Here is a 10949-nt window from a genome sequence, read left to right as displayed (position 1 = left end):
TGCCCAGCTTCAGAAAATCTATTTTCTAAATACACCAGACACACACCAAGGTACTCTCAACCCTATGTGGAACAGAGCTTAGGACATTAATCTTTTAGCAACAAAAACCGCAATCCTCTTCTAACAAACCTGGGTAACTGCTTGTAGGGGTAACTACAGAGCCACAGAGCCCTGTGGCACCCTGCACAGGCCCAGGCTAGGAAACGTGTTTACATCTCAGGCTCACTGGTCTGTGCAGTCCCAAAAATAGTTTGGGAGTGTGTTTGTTGCTGGGTTTTTTTAAATGTTTTCCTGTGGAAACATCTCACACGTTATATGTTGTGCAGCTACCCAATAAACTACGGTCATGCCTGAAAAGATGACAAAATCCTAAAATCAGTATCAGTCTCAGACCCCAAGCACAGCACCAATGGCAACTACTGTTTGCAACACCTGTGTTTGAAATCAGCCCTCATCTCTTTACGGTAAGAGGAAAAGCCCTTTTGCTAAGAGCTAGAGCTGCTGCAGGACCCATCACGCAAGCAATGCACCATGCTGTTCTGCTGGAGGGCAGATCATACCCATGGAAATGTGAAGGGAGCATGCACTGGGAATGCCAAGCCCTGCAGTGCTCCCAGATGAACATGACACAGGTTATGAACATGTATACCACCAAGAGGAGAAAAAGAGCCCAGGACTGTAACTAGCAGAATTAGGGCAAAGACATCACTTCCATCTTCAGTGATCATTAAACTTTTCTGCTGTTAAGATGATCAGGAGTGCATGAAACACCCCCTCCCATGCCATAGATGTGTGCCCATATGCACCTATGGTGACCCTCTTCAAACTGAGAAGGTCATGCTCCTTATTCAGTATGCCAGCAATGAGGATAATTCATGCCATTTCTTAGATCAGCCATAAAGGCACAGACCAGCACCGAGCAAAGCCAGCAAGTAAAGTGTTTTGATGTTAAAGAGGTTCTGAGAGAAGCTATCAGCTGGCCTCTGTTGTCCCAGCTTCTCCTGTGAGGCCTCAGCTGCTGCAGGGGTTTCCTCCCTGCACTCTGGCTCTGCCTGCCTGGAAAGGAGCTAGTGCTGCCGCAAGATGGGTGCCCCCACTCCCAAGGTTTTAAGGCCAATGAAGGCTCAGGGCCACCCCTTAGAGGCTGCCCAAGCAGAGCACGGAGTAATTTTGGTATGAGCCAGAGCGAGCTCCAGCTGCACCTCATCTGGGGAGAAGGGGGTCCCTGCAGCCTGTCCGAGCAGCAATGCCGCAGGGGCAAGACACAACCACGCTTTTCCTATCACCGCGCTCAGCAGGGAGCAGGGACCCATGGCGCAGAGAGCGATCTCTGCCCCTGGCCATCCTTCTTCTCCCATCTCTCGCCCCCGGCATCTCTGAGCGATGCTCCCAGCGCTGGCTGTGCCCCTGCTGCTAGAGTTAATTACAGTAATTATACCTGCGCTCCTCAGCTCCAGCTCCCTTTGTTGTGACTTCCCTGCCCATTCATTTGCAAATCTAATAGCTCAGTGAGTTTTCAAAAGAGAAAAGGGCTAGGGAGGGCAAAGACACAAATGAAGAAAGGAGATTCCTGCAACAAGAATACAGCAGGAATCGAGGAGCCATTGAGCAGCACCAGGTGTTTTATTTGGTGCCCCTGCAAGGGCTCCATGCTGCTCTCAGCTCTTCAGACAGCCCTTTGCTGTGTTACACTAGCCCAGAGTGGGGAGAAAAGAACTGCATCAGCCTCCCTCAGTGCCTTCCAACTTGCCTTGACCAAGGTTCATAGTAGAGCTCAAGATACTGCCCAGCGCTTCAGAGCTCACCTGCAGAAAGGCAGGAGAGCTTCCTGGGCACCCAGAATTCACAGGTGCCGTGAACCTGCAGCAGCTTCTCATTGCCGGGTCCTACCCATTTCTCAGGCCGGTTTCCTGTGGGCAAGGGGTGCTGCAGTATAAACTGTGCAAACAGAATACTATTTTCATGCTTGGGAGCAGAGGCTTTCTAGCAGTGACCCTGGAAGAGGCATTGCTGGAGGTGGGTCTGCAGTTCAGGTCACCTCCCTAAAGGACAGATGTGAGGTGAATCTTTTGAACAAAGAAGGGGAAAAGTATAACCAGAAAAAAAAATGGGCAGAAATGGCTCTGTAACTGTTTTCTGGTGCTCTGAACAAGAGGAAGCAAGGAGAGGAAGCCTGTGATGTGCCCTGCCAGCTGACACTGGCAGCAGAGTGGTGGGTTTTGTTCACCCATATACTGTGTGCACAGTTTCAAGGAGGAAAGTACTAACCAGCATTATTTTTTGTCTTTTACTGCCAGTGGAGACAGTGAAAGACCGCGAGGAACAAAGACAGCCTGGCTCCTTTGCACTAGGTAAGTGCAGCAATTTAATTAAACTGAGCTGAAGCGCTTTCACACCACCCATTACACCAGTTCATCAGTGTAGCCACACAAATCTGAGCTTGTTCACAGTATCATCCTGGACACCAGAATGTCCCACTGTGCGATGTTTCACCATGTCAGCACTAGGGCTGATTTCTCTCATTGACCATGCTGGAAAGGCAGCCCAGGTGGCTGCAGAAGTCCAGGAGCTTGAGAAGGTGAGGATTAAACTAACTCCCCTGATGAAGTATTTGAAGAATATACATTTCTTTAAGAAAAAGGATGAAAACAGGTGATGTTTCTCATGATCACAGTAGATGTTTATCTTCATATGTTTTGTACGCTAAACATTTATTGTTTCACAATTGTGAATAGGCAAGAAAGCACTTGTAGAGAATGGACAGGAGCAGGAGGTAGTGAGGCCTTCTGAACACAATAGGCAAGCAGAGAGGTGATTAGGGAAACAGGTCAGAAATATAAACCACTCCCATTGGAAGGTAATGTGCCACTGAAAAATTTTTTGTGAAGTTGAAGCAACAGATTAATTTTAATATAACAGGGAAAAAATGCAACCCCCCCAAAAGAGTAACACCTTGATTACAGGTAGGGAACATGAAACAAGAGTACTACACGGATCTGAGCAATGTGCAACTGCAGCATGGCAAACTAGAGTCTCCAAGTCCTTTAGATGACGTGCTCAAAAGGGTTTTCCATCTCCCAGGAGGCTGATTGCTGGGGGAGGAGAGAAAGGACCTGCAATTAGGTTGATTAAAATAGTGGTCCCAGCATGGTCTGCTCTTCACTGTTGCCAGGAGACTAGAAGGCTGGGATGAACTGTTCAAACTTTTTGTAACGAAAATAGTTGTTTACTTCCACACCCTGTGATCTTGGCTCTCTCCAAGGCTGCACCTTCTCCATTAGTGCTCCAGAAAAAAACTTCCGAACCCAGCTTCACTTTCTTATACTTGTGTTAAGTTGGATTTACCATGTCCAAAACCACACCAATTTTTCCCTCCCCCTAGCTTCCCAACCAAGTGCCCAGCTCTAGGATCTATGCTAACCATTCGGGGGTTGTTCTTTCACTTTTTATAATATTAATCCTGTCTTTCCTTCCTGATCTGGACCCTCATCCCAGATAAGCAGGTCAATTCCAGGTTACTTGCCCCCACTACAGGATATACATCTGAAGCAAAGGTTGGCTACATGGCTCAGCTGATGAGGACATTGAGATGGGCAGCCACTCACAGGTTATTAAGTGGGCATGCACTACCCGCAATCAGGGACTTATGCTTATGGTAACCTTATCCTTGTGAGGTTACCGTAACACTTCAGGAAACAGAGCATCTTAATGTAGACACCAAGTCAGGCTACCTTACCAACTTACTCAAGTTTTTCCCCTCCCCTTTCCCAACTCATACAGAAGTGAAAGGAAATGCTGAGTATATCATGAAAGGTGGCTATAGTCCAAAGTGAAATCCTAGTTCTTCCTTCAAGTCTCTTTTGATGGCCATCCTAGAGCATACTGGGGGGCAGAGGAGAGATGGAGACACTACTGTTGAAAGCCTGGAGATTTCCATGTGTTACTGTAGTCCGATTCAGGCCATTTGCTTCAGCATAAATTTCATCTTCCCTAAAGCCAAGTTTGTCAATGAAACTGAGCCAATGTGCCTTTCCTATGGCTTTCTCTTGTTGTATCTGCTGCTACAAAAACTCTGCATGCCAAGAAATGAGTTTGCCTTTTAGGGTCTAAATGCCAACACCCTGAGCGAAAGGGAATGGATGGATGGCAGGCGTGACACTGTTTTGTTAAGGAAGTATAGAGATGATAGTGAGGTAAAAGATTGCAAAAATAGCAGCAAAATTAGCTCTAAGTTTAAATCTCTGCTACAAATGCTGATGAGTGCATGTGCAGGAAGGGAGTTTGAATGCCAAGAGAGAAAGAATCCTTGCTCCTGTTAACACAGCAGCAATCAGGCAATAGCTGGAAAGAGCCATTTAAACCTCCCTGTGTAGCTGTTGAGACACAGCACGTAATTACTCATCATGCTCCTTTCTGCAGCCTGCGCAGGCTGCCCACTGGAAGAGCTGTACTGCGCAGCCACCTCAGCACCACTGGGCTGCACGACTCATCAGGTACCCTCCAGGTCAGGTGATGCAGAATTCACACAAGTACCTGAAGGTTTCCTGGCTAAATCCCATCATCTTTTGAAGGCTTCCATAGTCGCTGCACCAAGTTCTCTGCCTACTTCTGCTTGGGTGGAGAAATGGCACTGTGCACAGGGAAACATACCCTGGGAGTAAGTGCAAGCAGCAGGAGTGCTACCAGAAAGTCTGGTTTGGTCCTTAGTCTTCAGGTACCAAACTGAGACACCAGCCCTGTTAGTGGCCCTGATCCGCATTTGCTCCAACACATTCACGCAGTACATACAAGTATCTCTGAAGAGGGCAGCCACATCCAGAGGCTCTGTAGGGGCTCAGATGGGAGCACAGAGGCACAGCCATGTTAGCAGAGGATACAGACTATTACTAGTACTAGAAAAAGAGACTCAGGTTTCCCACCAGTACTTTAATAGAAGCGTTTCTGCTTCAAAACCAGCTTGACTGGATGTCAAGGACACATTATAAAGGCAGGTCAATCCAGGTGTGAAGCAATGTAGATAGGGAGAGCAGAAGCAAAAAGCCTAAGAATACAGCCAAGAACCTTAAACCCAGCAAGCTCACTATGGCATTACTACATGAACTGCTTCCTGCAACCTCAGATGCTAATTACTTGTGGTTTAATTTTTGCACTTACCGTACTTCTGTCCAAATTAAAGTAAATCTAATTTAATGCCCCAACACAAACAGATTCCAAGTGCCTTTTTCCTTGAAAGCTTTTGCTGCTAGCCACTACCTGAACACCATATTAGGAATAGCGTTATTTTAACTCCTGAGTGGCTTTTGTCTTACTGCAAACTGGGAAGACAGTCAGAAAAATAGTGCAAGAGGTAAAGAATGTGCCTTCACTCCTGCCTGCTATAGCTATCCACTTTCAACAAAGGCTGCTGGGAGGGAAATGCAGCCCAGAGACATGCACCTCTATACATTAACAACATCCAACAGGTGTTTCTTAAGTTCATTTCCTGACTGACCATAGAGCTCATGGTTGCTTTTCAAGCTTATCTTCAACCATTCCTTTCTATTTACAACTTCTTCTTGGAAAGCAGCCTCCTAGCCTTGCCAATACTCCTTCCAACCTGGGTATTGTCCCTCTGACATTGTCCATGCCTCAGATTTCTAGAAGGTCCTTGCAGCTAAGAGAAACATCCGCCCAATTTGTTGCAGCATCTCCAGCCCCAATGGCCACACAGCATCAGGACAGAGGAGCCCCAGGAGGGAAGGGAGGATGCAGCATAGACTTTCTATAGAGCCTGAAAAAGTCAAGACTGCTTTGAAGGGTCTGCATAAGCAAAATCTGTTATTTAGCTTCCTGACAGCAAAGAAGGTGGTGAATTTACAGAACTCCTTCCCAAAACAGTTTTGCCACAGATTTCTGTCACTTCACAAAAGCTCTTCCCTTCCACCTTGACGATGACCTTTGCCAGTGATGGCAGGAGATGAGGATGTTTGTTTCAGCAGATAGATGGCTTTGCAAATCCAGAGGAATCTGGAGGTTATTGAGTAGCTGACACAAGGAGGATTAACAAGAGCATGGGTTATCTTCATAATAAATAGAGCCTGCCACACATCTCCACATTTAAGAACAGCCTCTCAGGGTCAATAGGCTTGGTAGCTTAGGTCAGTCAATAAGACCTAGTATTAGCTTCAGCAAAAGTGTCAATTCCTACTTAATAAAACATGGTTTATGTTTTGAATCTCCCAGAGAGTTTTCTACTGCAAGCTTCTCCTCAAATGGTCAAATCCCTTCAAAGCCCAGGGGGCAAAATAAAAGGGCTGGGGGGCCAAGAACAATGTTTTGAGCCTGTGTGAGAAACACATTGGTGCACAAAGTCAAAACTCCCCTCAGCAACATGGGACAAGGAGGAAAATGGGCAGGTGGAGACCTCCACAGCACTTTCCAAATGCCCCAGCACTACTTTGCTTTTCTCACAGCTTCTCTCACCTGTCCACAGCTACCATCACAAACCATCCCAGGCCCACAGCCTACACACAAGACATATGCTCATTGTTAGGCTTGCGAAGTCAGAAGAGAGATACACTAACATGCATCCAAAAGCCACCATCATCTCCAGGAGCAGGACTTTGTATGCCCACCCTTCCTTTTGCTTTTTCCCAGGCAGAGAAACAGGGAAATACCTTTCTCCATGCAAACCAACCCTACCCCTTGGAGCAGCCTCACTACTCCTGGCTCTGCCTCCTGCCCCCTTTTCCTCCCCTTCCCTCTCCATATCATCCACATGTCATACCACAGGAGCTACCAAAGCCTTCAGCAGATGCCCTTATTACCTCCAGCAAGGCAAAAAGCAGTCACAACCCAGAGCTGAAACCTTGTCACAGTTTGTAATGAGCTGATGGGAAAATATTTCTGCTTGATTAGAACCCTTAACAAGCTCCTGATTATTATGAGTGGAAGCTGGCTGGCCTCCTGTTTTGTCCCATCTGTAATAGCAGGACAGCTTCTTGCATCCCCCCATGTGTCTCTTCCCCTCAACCCAGGAGTATAGTAACTCTTCACTGATCTGTACCACACACTGGCAACAGCAAAAGAGAAATACTGCTGGTGTTAATACATCAGTCCTTGCTGTAAATCAAGGGTTAAGCTTTCTGCTGCTTGGGAAAAACCTTTAGTCACTGGTGATGTCACCAAAGAACCAGTGAAAGACACTGAGTCATGTTGCACCCCAGAGTGTGTTGTGGTTGGGGGTTTAAAGACCCTCTAACAAGTGCTTGGAACTAGGATGCTCTTTTTCTATCTATTAGGAAATTGTCCCCCTCAAGCACTGAGTACTGTCAGCTGATCTCACCAGCAGAGGAAACATACAAAATATGCGTTTACAAAGCAGAATGCAGTCAATACAACATGGTGAGCCCAGAGATGGGGACTCCCAAGGCACTGCCACACTTCTCCCAGACATCCTCCTTGCTGGCAGCTTCAGGAGGAGGCCAGAGAGCCTGGGACTGGGATCCCTGCAGGTTAAGTTTGTGGTGTACCTGCAAGGCTGTACTCTGAATCACGTCAAGTGTTCTCTTGTCTTCTTTCAGACTAAGACCAATGACATCCCCATGAGACCATGCCCCTCAGCAGCCTCCATGTTACCCCAGCACAGTAGGATCACCAGGCAGTGGTGATCAATAGGAAGAGCCAACCCCTCTCCACCCCACATACAAAGTCTGGGACTTCATACCATGGAAGGGTCCTCCACCTTCCTCTCCTGTCCAACTGTCTCCACCTCAAGGTCTTCCACTTCACCTCCTCCAAATTCTTCAGCCAAAACCCTTGCAGCCTCCATTATTTACTCCTTCTCCAAAAGCCGTAACAGCAGCAGCTCCTCTCATCAAGGTGTTCCTCCTTCCACAGTGACCAGCAGTATCTTTTCTCTGGCTTCCTAACAGTCCTTTCTACAGCCTAAAACCCAGGCCAACAAGTGGGAGGGGACAGGAAAGGTTCTGTAAGCCCAACCTACCTTTTAACACAACCAATGCAACAGTCATAGGCAGCATCAGTTTGAGTGGAAGAAAACAAACCCAAAGACTAGTTGCTCTGATTAAATATTAAAGATGGAGCACACCTTTACTGCACTTTCAAAGGCCATCTTTGGCCTTTAAAACCTGCAGTTTCCTGGAGCATCTGAACTGATCTTGGGAACTGAGATGCCTCATGTGGTCTTGGTGATTCAACTTCAGCCCACATAACTCAAGTGCCCAAGATGATCTGGTGATGTGACAGAGCCAGGTGATTCATATGACTAGGAGGGCTTGAATGGGTTGCTCTGGTGACCACTGTGACTCAGTCTTTGCTGCTGTTGTGTCACAAGACATGGCTGGGACCAGCTAGACAAAGTCCGTTGGTTAGTCATTGTGCCCAGCACTGATTATAAAGGTTTCAAGGTACTCAGTAATTATTGAAAACAGGCACAGCTGTATTATATGTAAATACATACTTATGTATTTATAAATGTTAGGAGACATAAACTTTCTCATTTAGTTTAGACCTTCTATAAACAGAAGTATGGAGTAGGAAGAAACTTCTCCAGTTGGCAAGTCTTAAATGTTGTCCATTTGTGTGGCTTTTCTACCTCCCTCTGGGCCAGCTGGGACAAACTACCCTTGGAGGCTGCAGACTGGTCTAGATGGAGCTATTAGTCTAATCTGGCCACTAAGGTTCCAGTTTCATGTTAGAAATGGCAACTGTTACTTGTAACTGGTGTTAATTGTAAGCACTTTTTTCCATTCGACATCACCGTTTCCCTTCAGTCTGTGCTCAGATGTTCAGGGCATGTGGTTTGTCCTTCCAGCAAAGGAGAACTAGAAGGCTTGTGCCTGGGAATATTCTATACGTTCTCTTTATACACACAGCACTAGAGCGGAGGAGGTGAAGAGCCTGCAAGAGCTCTCAGAGGGACCTCAGCCCAGGACTGGTGTGGATTTCCCCTTGAACTGATATTAATAAAAGACCTGAGCAGAACAGTGGTGCTCACAAGGTTCTCTCTTTAGGGGTCCTCACTCTGCCCCAAACCTTGCAAAACCCCTGTGCCACATTACATCCTTCCATGGCCAAAATAACTTGAAAGACTGCACAGTGGGATCATCCATTGGCACATGCCTTAACAATATCAATATATCCTGTCTCTTGACACTGGTTATACATTTTTTAACTGAAACATTAAGACTCAGCACTTGTAATGCTTTTAACCCATAGATGTCAAAGCTCTTCTGTGGAAAGAGAGATACTGTGTAGCCTGGTAGGAGCCTAGAGATAACCCAGTAAGATTTAGTAACAGTGGCTCCTATACTCATTGACCCAGCTGAAGGTGTATGGAAAAGTGACAAAACCATCTTCCCAACATGCAGCTGGTTGGTGTGAATCCCAGAATGGCTTCCCTGGAGTGATGTAGTGTGGAATTCAAGAATATCTTTATGTGAATACTGTAGCAACACAGAGTTGCCTTTGCAAGCTAAATTTTGCTGCTTCTGAGTATAATCTCAAGCAGAATCTGTTGTTTGAATTCATAACGCATAAAAGACCTGCCTGAGCACTCCTCATTAACACCCCAATACAGGCAATGGGGATGGAGATTAAACAGCACTCTCCTCCCCCCATTTCTCCCCTTTGTAACCACTGGTGTGTATTTCTGGGCAGAGGCTGCAGTGTCCCACTGTGGTATATCCTCAGCAGCTCTTTTCCATCGAGATGTAAGAAGTCAATGACAAAATAAGGGTGCTGGTGGAGGCTGATTCTCATCCTGCTGTATCACACCCAAGTCCCCTTCTGTCCTAGCCAAGCAAGAGCCCTTGACATTTTGTTTTGTGCTGTTATTTTCCCTTTTGCTTTCTCCTCCCCTCTAAACCACGCTGTTCTCAGAGCTGCCCATCGTCTCCCTCTACAGCTGCTGTCCAGGCTCAAAGCAATTAACTGTGACACTTTCTCTGGGTCTGTTCCTCTGCAGATTGCTGTCCCATGTTCAGAGTGGATCATCCATCAACCAAAAGGCCAGCTGCCACCTAGGGGTCTGGTGCAGCCCTTTGGCACTCGTGCTGGAAGGTCTCTGGATGCACAGCTGGTGGAGTGTGAAGAAGGCAGTGCACCAGGAACAAAACCAGCATGGGCTGGAGTTTAGTGTTGCAGCCAGCATGTACATACACAAATATGAGCACACGTATGTGCACTCATAGTGGCAGCTCCACAGCCTCAGATCTCTGGAGATGGCTTGGAAGAATGAATTAGCTGCCAGGAGACAATTTGCCTGCTCCCACACTGCGGAGACCTCCCTTTAGGGGAACAATCCTTGCCAAGAACTGGGTAGGGTTTTCAGATGACTTATGGAACCTGCATAGTGTCAATATCTGAAGAAAATGTGAAAGCTGAAGTCAGAGAGCTGAACATCGTGCCCATGCTGAGCCCACAGCTCTGTTCTTGCAGTGCTGCAGGACATCCCTGCCTGAGCTGGAGCTCCTGTATGCTGGCTGACAGGCTTCTAGCCTGCCATAGTCACCACAGCATCTCCTTTTCCCTGCTAACAGCCCTTCTTCTGCGCACAGAGCACAGGCCAATGCTCTCATGAAGTGAGATGGCACCTTCTGGTCTGGTGATACCACTGCAGACCCAGCTTTCCCCACAGCCTGGCCAAAACACCTCCAGCCCAACCGCTGTGCCTGTCCTGGCCACCTACCCAGGCCAAGCTGAGGTATGAGTTCCACCACTAGTAAGACCAAACTATTAATCTTTGGAATGAGTTAAAATCCAGCCCAATATCCCTGCACAACAAGGGCTGTTGATAAGCAATGACAGCATCTTTACAATATGGCCCAAACCATAGCCAGGCTTCCTTCAGCCCACCAAGATAACTTGGAGAGGCAAACCAAGAAGGAGAGAAACATCACTGCAGACTGAGCTAAAATGGCAGGGCTCAGCAAGAAAAACAAGAGGGA

General features: G+C 47.0%; 1 long non-coding RNA gene across 1 annotated transcript; it reads right to left on the bottom strand.

Moving 5' to 3' along the window:
- Window positions 1-2435: 2435 nt before the first annotated feature.
- On the bottom strand, window positions 2436-7349 carry LOC133219881 (uncharacterized). Its single transcript, XR_009727554.1, has 3 exons — window positions 6657-7349; window positions 5151-5253; window positions 2436-3203 (listed from the first exon to the last, which is right to left on the bottom strand). It is a non-coding gene; the product is annotated as an uncharacterized LOC133219881 (long non-coding RNA).
- Between the last annotated feature and the right edge of the window lie 3600 nt (window positions 7350-10949).

Source organism: Neopsephotus bourkii, unplaced genomic scaffold (genome assembly GCF_033783945.1).
Source record: "Neopsephotus bourkii isolate Nb327-2 ecotype Australia unplaced genomic scaffold, CSIRO-AGI_Nbou_v1 NB_1376, whole genome shotgun sequence".
NCBI classification, from domain to species: domain Eukaryota; kingdom Metazoa; phylum Chordata; class Aves; order Psittaciformes; family Psittacidae; genus Neopsephotus; species Neopsephotus bourkii.
This window is presented reverse-complemented; position numbering and strand designations above follow the sequence as displayed.